Consider the following 5,862-nt stretch of genomic DNA (forward strand, 5'->3'; position numbering starts at 1 on the left):
ATTAAATTTTTAAAACTGTTTTAACAGCACATGTATATATATATATTTAGAATTTTATATCTAAAAAAATAGATATAAAATTGAAATTCCCTAATTGATGGTCGATTAACATTTTTAATAAGTTCGAGGACCAAAATGAAATTTCCCTAATTGCATGCTGATGCTGCCACTTAAGAGTGCACTTCGTCTTCTTCCTTCGCTCTGCTCACTCTGCTCTCTCCGTCGCTTTCTCCATCCCTAATCCTTGTAATCTGAGGAAGAAATCAAACTACACTGGTGGTGAGTTCTCCTCATTCTTCGAATCTGCTATTTTTTCTTCCTTTCTCTGCATGGATTATTCATCTCATTTCATGCTCTGTTTCAGGTCATGGAGCTTCTTCCATTTTGTTCCATCTTGTTGTTCTCCTTCCTCGCCTCCTCTGTTTCCGGTACGGCGAGAAAAATCACCTTTTTCTGAGCTCGAAATTAGCTTTCTTTCGTTCAATGGCGGTTTATTTGGTTGCAGAAGCCGGAAACGTCGGTGTCAACTACAGCAGGGTGGCCAACAACCTGCCTCCGGCGACCAAAGTGGTGGAGCTGCTGAAATCCAACGGCATTGGCCACGTCAAGCTATACGACGCTGACCCGTCCGTCCTACGCGCCCTCGTCGGCTCCGGCATCAAGGTGGTGGTCACCATGCCCAACGAGCTCCTCGCCTCCGTCGCCGCCCGTCCATCGCCGTCGGGAACGAGGTTTTCGTCTTCCCCCACAACATCACCAACTTCCTCGTCCCGACGATGCAGAACGTCCACACCGCGCTCGCCCACCTCCATCTCGACGCCAACGTCAAGATCTCGTCCCCCATCACCCTCACGACGCTCCAAAACTCCTACCCCTCCTCCTCCGGCAGCTTCCGGCCGGAGCTAGTAGAGACGGTGATCTGGCCGATGCTAGAGTTTCTGCGACAGACCGGCTCGTATCTCATGATCAATGCCTACCCTTTCTTCGCCTACGAAGCGAATTCCGATGTCATTTCCCTTGATTACGCCCTGTTCCGTCCTAATTCCGGAGTCGTCGACGCTGGTAACGGACTCAAGTATTACAGCCTCTTCGACGCCCAAATCGATGCGGTGTTCGCGGCGATGTCGGCGCTCAAGTACGACGACATCAAGATCGTGGCGTCGGAGACGGGGTGGCCGTCGAAGGACGACACCAAGGAGACCGGCGCGGCGGCGAAGAACGCCGCCGCGTACAATGGAAACATAATCCAGCGGCGGTGAGGTGGAGCTCGAGCTATTGGATGCGACCTGACCGAGCTGCGCAAGGAAAGGAAGAAGACGAAGAGGAGGTGGAGGTGAGAGCAGGAATGTAGGCCACAGGGAGAGCGAAGGAAAAGACAACCATTTATCAAGGAGAATATTTTCAAGAGAAGGAAAACTAGGAAGGAGGTGAAGGGGAAATTTGTAAATTTATGGATTGGAATCGAACTAACAAGTGAGGAGATTAGGGAGTGCATGCAAAGAAATTCTTGAGTGGGGACTACTACAAAGATAAGTTTTCCATTGGGTATTTTTAAGCAAATCTCCCTTGGGTTAGCTGGAGCGGGTTTTGCCCTTGCTCTTCTCTTCCTCTCCTCTTCTTCGCTTCTTGGTTAATGGCGGGAGACGAAGGGCTCCCTTGCGGCGTCGCGAGCCCCTCGATGCTTCCGACGAGGTAGACCAGGAGGCTGGGCGGCGGAGTCAAATCCTCTGCCGAGTCTGCCTCAGAAGTGATGGTGATTTTCTTCCCTTAAATCCCTTCTCCTAACCTTTTCTCGCTCCTCATTACTTTTCATAATAGCTATGATGAAGTTCCATGAATTTCTAATGGTTTTAAGGGTTTGTGGTTGAAAAACATGTTAAACCTTGTTTTAATAGTTTCGGCCATGCATGGAAAAGTAAGGTAAGTTATGTTTTTAACCTAGGAATGGTTGTAGGTGCTATGAATTGCTTTGTCATGTTCTAGGGCTCATATACTTGAATCTATTTCATGCTACTTGTCCTTGAAGTTTCGGCTATGGCATGTTTTAGGGCTTCAAGTGATGCTTTTACCCAAGCTATATGTGTGAATGATACATGATGAGGTGTTATGAAGGTTTAAGTTTTTCATGTGGATAAACCTAGAGTTTTCATGATGTTAGGGTATGGCCATGCAAGAAACTTAGGGTTTCAAGTTATGCTTTAACATGGAAATGATTGCATGAATTATGTGATGTTTTATCATGGGATTAGGGCTCATATGATTTGATCTAATACATGTTTCATGAAATGAAGTTTCGGCCAAGTCATGAATAAGGGAGTTAGGTCATGTTTTCAAACTTAACCATGGTTGCAATTGCTATGTGATGAATTCTTACCATGGGTTAGGGTTGCATGTGGTTGGATCTAAAGCTAATCAAGGGCTTCCATGGGTGTTAGGGTTTCGGCCAACCATGAAACCAAGGTTTAGGAAATGTTTGGAATTTAGGGGATGGCTTAAAAATATTTGATGAACTTGAACAAGACATAGAGTATCATGTGGTTAAGCCTAACCTAAGGTTTCAATTATGAAGTTTCGGCCAAACCTTGTAGGGAGCTCAAGTGATGTATAAAAATCTAGCTAAGGGTTTTAAATATCACTTGAGGTTCTTTTATAATGATGAAATGGATTAGGGTCATGATTGAGGTTGAGAAATCTAGAGGAACTCTAAGATGATTCGGCCAACCTTAAGAAATTAGGGTTTTGGGTTGGGTCTAGGGTTTCGTATATGATCAACCATGAGATGGATAACTATGATTAAATTTGTTTAAGTTCATGTAATAAGAGGTTGCAAGACCCTAAGGAAAGGAAAGGAAACCTATAAGTTTTGACTAACCCTAAGGAAAGGTTAGGGTTTGGGTCGAAGTAGGGTTTCAATAATGTTATCCATGATATATGTTTATCTCATGCCAAGGTTATGAAATGAGATCATGTTATGTTATATCATGCTACATGAAATGATGTTTGAATGTTCACCATGTTAAATGGATGATGAAATGATAAGGAACATTCATGATGAAAAGAAAATGAAAGCATGTACATTATGTTACTTTAATGCATGGCTTGTACCGGATCCCGAAAGGGTTTCCAAGGGATGGGCACCTTAAGAACGCCTCTAGGTTGAAGGACATTAGAGAAGACCTAGTTACCAAGTAGTCGAGACTAGCTATCTCGTACTTACTTGGAAGGAAGGCGCGCAATTAATGAATGGGTACAAGCCGGGGACCCCAAATAATAATGATGATGATGATTATGTTTATCTATTATGATATTATGTTTTCAAAAGGCATTCTCATCATTTAGTATGCATATGATTTTAAATGTTAAGATGAAAGTATGTTTATGTGCTTTATGCAAGTGACCATGTGTTTCCATGCTTATGTGTTTATTAGATGATATACATGTTATGTTTGAAGTGACGATTGGTTTTTGGTGAGTAGGAAAGGAGCTTACTAAGCCTCGTGCTTATAGTTTTCTTTCTTATGTTGCAGAGCCAAATAGAATTCACTAAGAGATGGGGAGCAGCAGGGAAGGGCTGACAATGGTGTGTGTGATGATGACGTGGCAGGTGATCCTGGCAAATGATAAATTTTATAATTGCATGTTGAATGTTGGTTTAAGACTTGATATGTTAGGATGTTAATTAGAACTTAATACCTAGACTATACATGCATAATAAGCTTTATTTATCGCATATGAAATCACTACCATGTTATAAGTTTTGTGTTTCCGCTGCGAAGTTTTGTGGTTTTTCGTATGTGATTAATTGTATGAAGGAATGAAAGCAAACTGTAGCGTCCGTCGAGGCCCACGTAAGGGCGGGCGTTACATGATACACTCTATGTCTTGGTTCCGACCAATTTGAAGAATATAATGTTTCCGCTGGTACCAGTGAGGCTCTTCTTCTTTGAGACAATTCTAACTCTGCTTCAGGATTTAATTGACTTTCCAGCGTTCTGGTTCCGTGCCTTGAACCCTGGAGTCTTCTTTGAGCTTCATGACGGAGTCTGGCTATCCTTCGGTAACTCCGGATTTGATCCTCCTGTGAGGAGGTTACTGGTTCTGCTGTCTCCGTTATGTTTCCCTCGGTTATTGTGGGTCTGTTCCTGGTGGCCATCAGTACTTTCTTTGAGTTTTCTTCTTTCCTGCTTGTATATCTCTAATGGATCTTGATATACGTAGAAAGGTTCCTTCTTTTTTTGAGATCACCTTGGTGGTTCCCAAGGTAAGTCCTACAAGCTGCTTAGTCAATAAGTCAATCTGATCAGGTGTTTTGGTAGGTTTAAGCAATAAATCTAGCTTCTTATTTAAAGTAAGCAATAATTCGATTATTGTGTTATTCTGTCTGCCCAAATCACTGTTCGTGACCTTATCAGCAACTATAAATCCAACAGTTGGTGAGCTTATGTTTCTGGTCTCTTCAAGGGCGTTGATATAATCTTCAGAATTCGAAGATGGAGGATAATTCATGAAACTTGCTTTTTTATCTCCTGCATATCCCTCTTAACTTGTACAGTTTGCTTTCTGATTTCTTTCAGAATTCCCCGATTTTCTTTAAGATTTAATTCAAGCTCCTTGATTAGGCCTTTAAGACTTCCGTCAACAGGTGGCCTGTACTGAAATACATCCTTTTGCAATTGTAACACCGCCTGCTGCAAATCCTTCTGGACCTTTGCGGAATCCTGCAACTTTTGAATAACCTCAAAATGGTGTTGCTTTAGTATTTCCAGCAAAGCTTTGTATTCAGAAATTGAGACTTTGAAATGCAATAACAGTCTATCGTAAATAACACTTATGTTATTTGCAATGCCTTTGAGAGTAACCGTTGATTCAAGGTTAAGGTATTCTAGATTCACGGTCCTCGAGTTTTGATAGCAGTCTTTAATTGTTTGTTCAAACCTTTCAGACATATTCTATAACGAGATAAATTTTCTTTAATTCCCTACCCTTCAAGCTTACCATGAAATCTTGGTTCAGGTTTTCACACGACCTCCTTGCCTTTAAACGACCTTACTGAAGCCTTTCACAGCTCCATATAGGGTGTAACGCCCGCCCTTACGTGGGCCCCCACACGACGGGCGCTACAGTTCTACTTTCCATTCATACATTCCAGCACTATCATATATAATAAACTAAACTAACAGTTGCAGCGGAAACATACATACTTTTAAAACAAGAATGCATATATGATAGCAAGATAACAACTAACCATAAAGACTAACCTAGGTTGCATGGTAGTTCTAGGTTATAAAGTTCTACAAACACTACTAACACATGATAGTTAACCGTTGTTCAAACAGGCATGATTAATACAAATATTTAAAACATCCAAGACTTGGTCACGTCACCACCACACACATCTTGTCAGCCTTGTCCCGCTGCATTCCATTACTTAATACCTGTTAACTGGATCTGCAATATAAGGAAAGTATCTATAAGCCATAAAGCTTAGTAAGTTCCTTTCCTACTCACAAAATCCATCGTTACGTACATGATTCATAACATGGTTAACATAACATGACATATTTAACATGACTTCTACCTTCCATGGCATTTAAGCGTAGGTGATCATAATCAGCTAAGGGGACCTGTCACGTGTTCCTCGCAAACCTCCCTAGTCTTACTGCCGCTTCAAGGTACATTCGAATTAGATAAATTCTATTTAGTCCATGGATTGTTTATAAGGATATCTCTTAAGACCGAACACCCTCCTTCGTGACAAGTAACACAGGTGACCATAATCAGCTAAGGATCCTGTCACATGAATCCCACAAGCCCTCCTAGAAAAACCCTATCACTACTTCTTGAAGGATCGATCCAAAGATG

General features: G+C 41.8%; 1 pseudogene; it reads left to right on the top strand.

Annotated features, from left to right (window-relative positions):
- The first annotated feature begins 367 nt into the window (after positions 1-367).
- LOC141835045 (glucan endo-1,3-beta-glucosidase 10-like) lies at positions 368-1,259 on the top strand (annotated as a pseudogene).
- The last annotated feature ends 4,603 nt before the right edge of the window (positions 1,260-5,862 follow it).

Source organism: Curcuma longa, chromosome 9 (genome assembly GCF_044706935.1).
Source record: "Curcuma longa cultivar G26 ecotype Majalengka, Jawa Barat chromosome 9, ITB_CL_G26_1.1, whole genome shotgun sequence".
NCBI classification, from domain to species: domain Eukaryota; kingdom Viridiplantae; phylum Streptophyta; class Magnoliopsida; order Zingiberales; family Zingiberaceae; genus Curcuma; species Curcuma longa.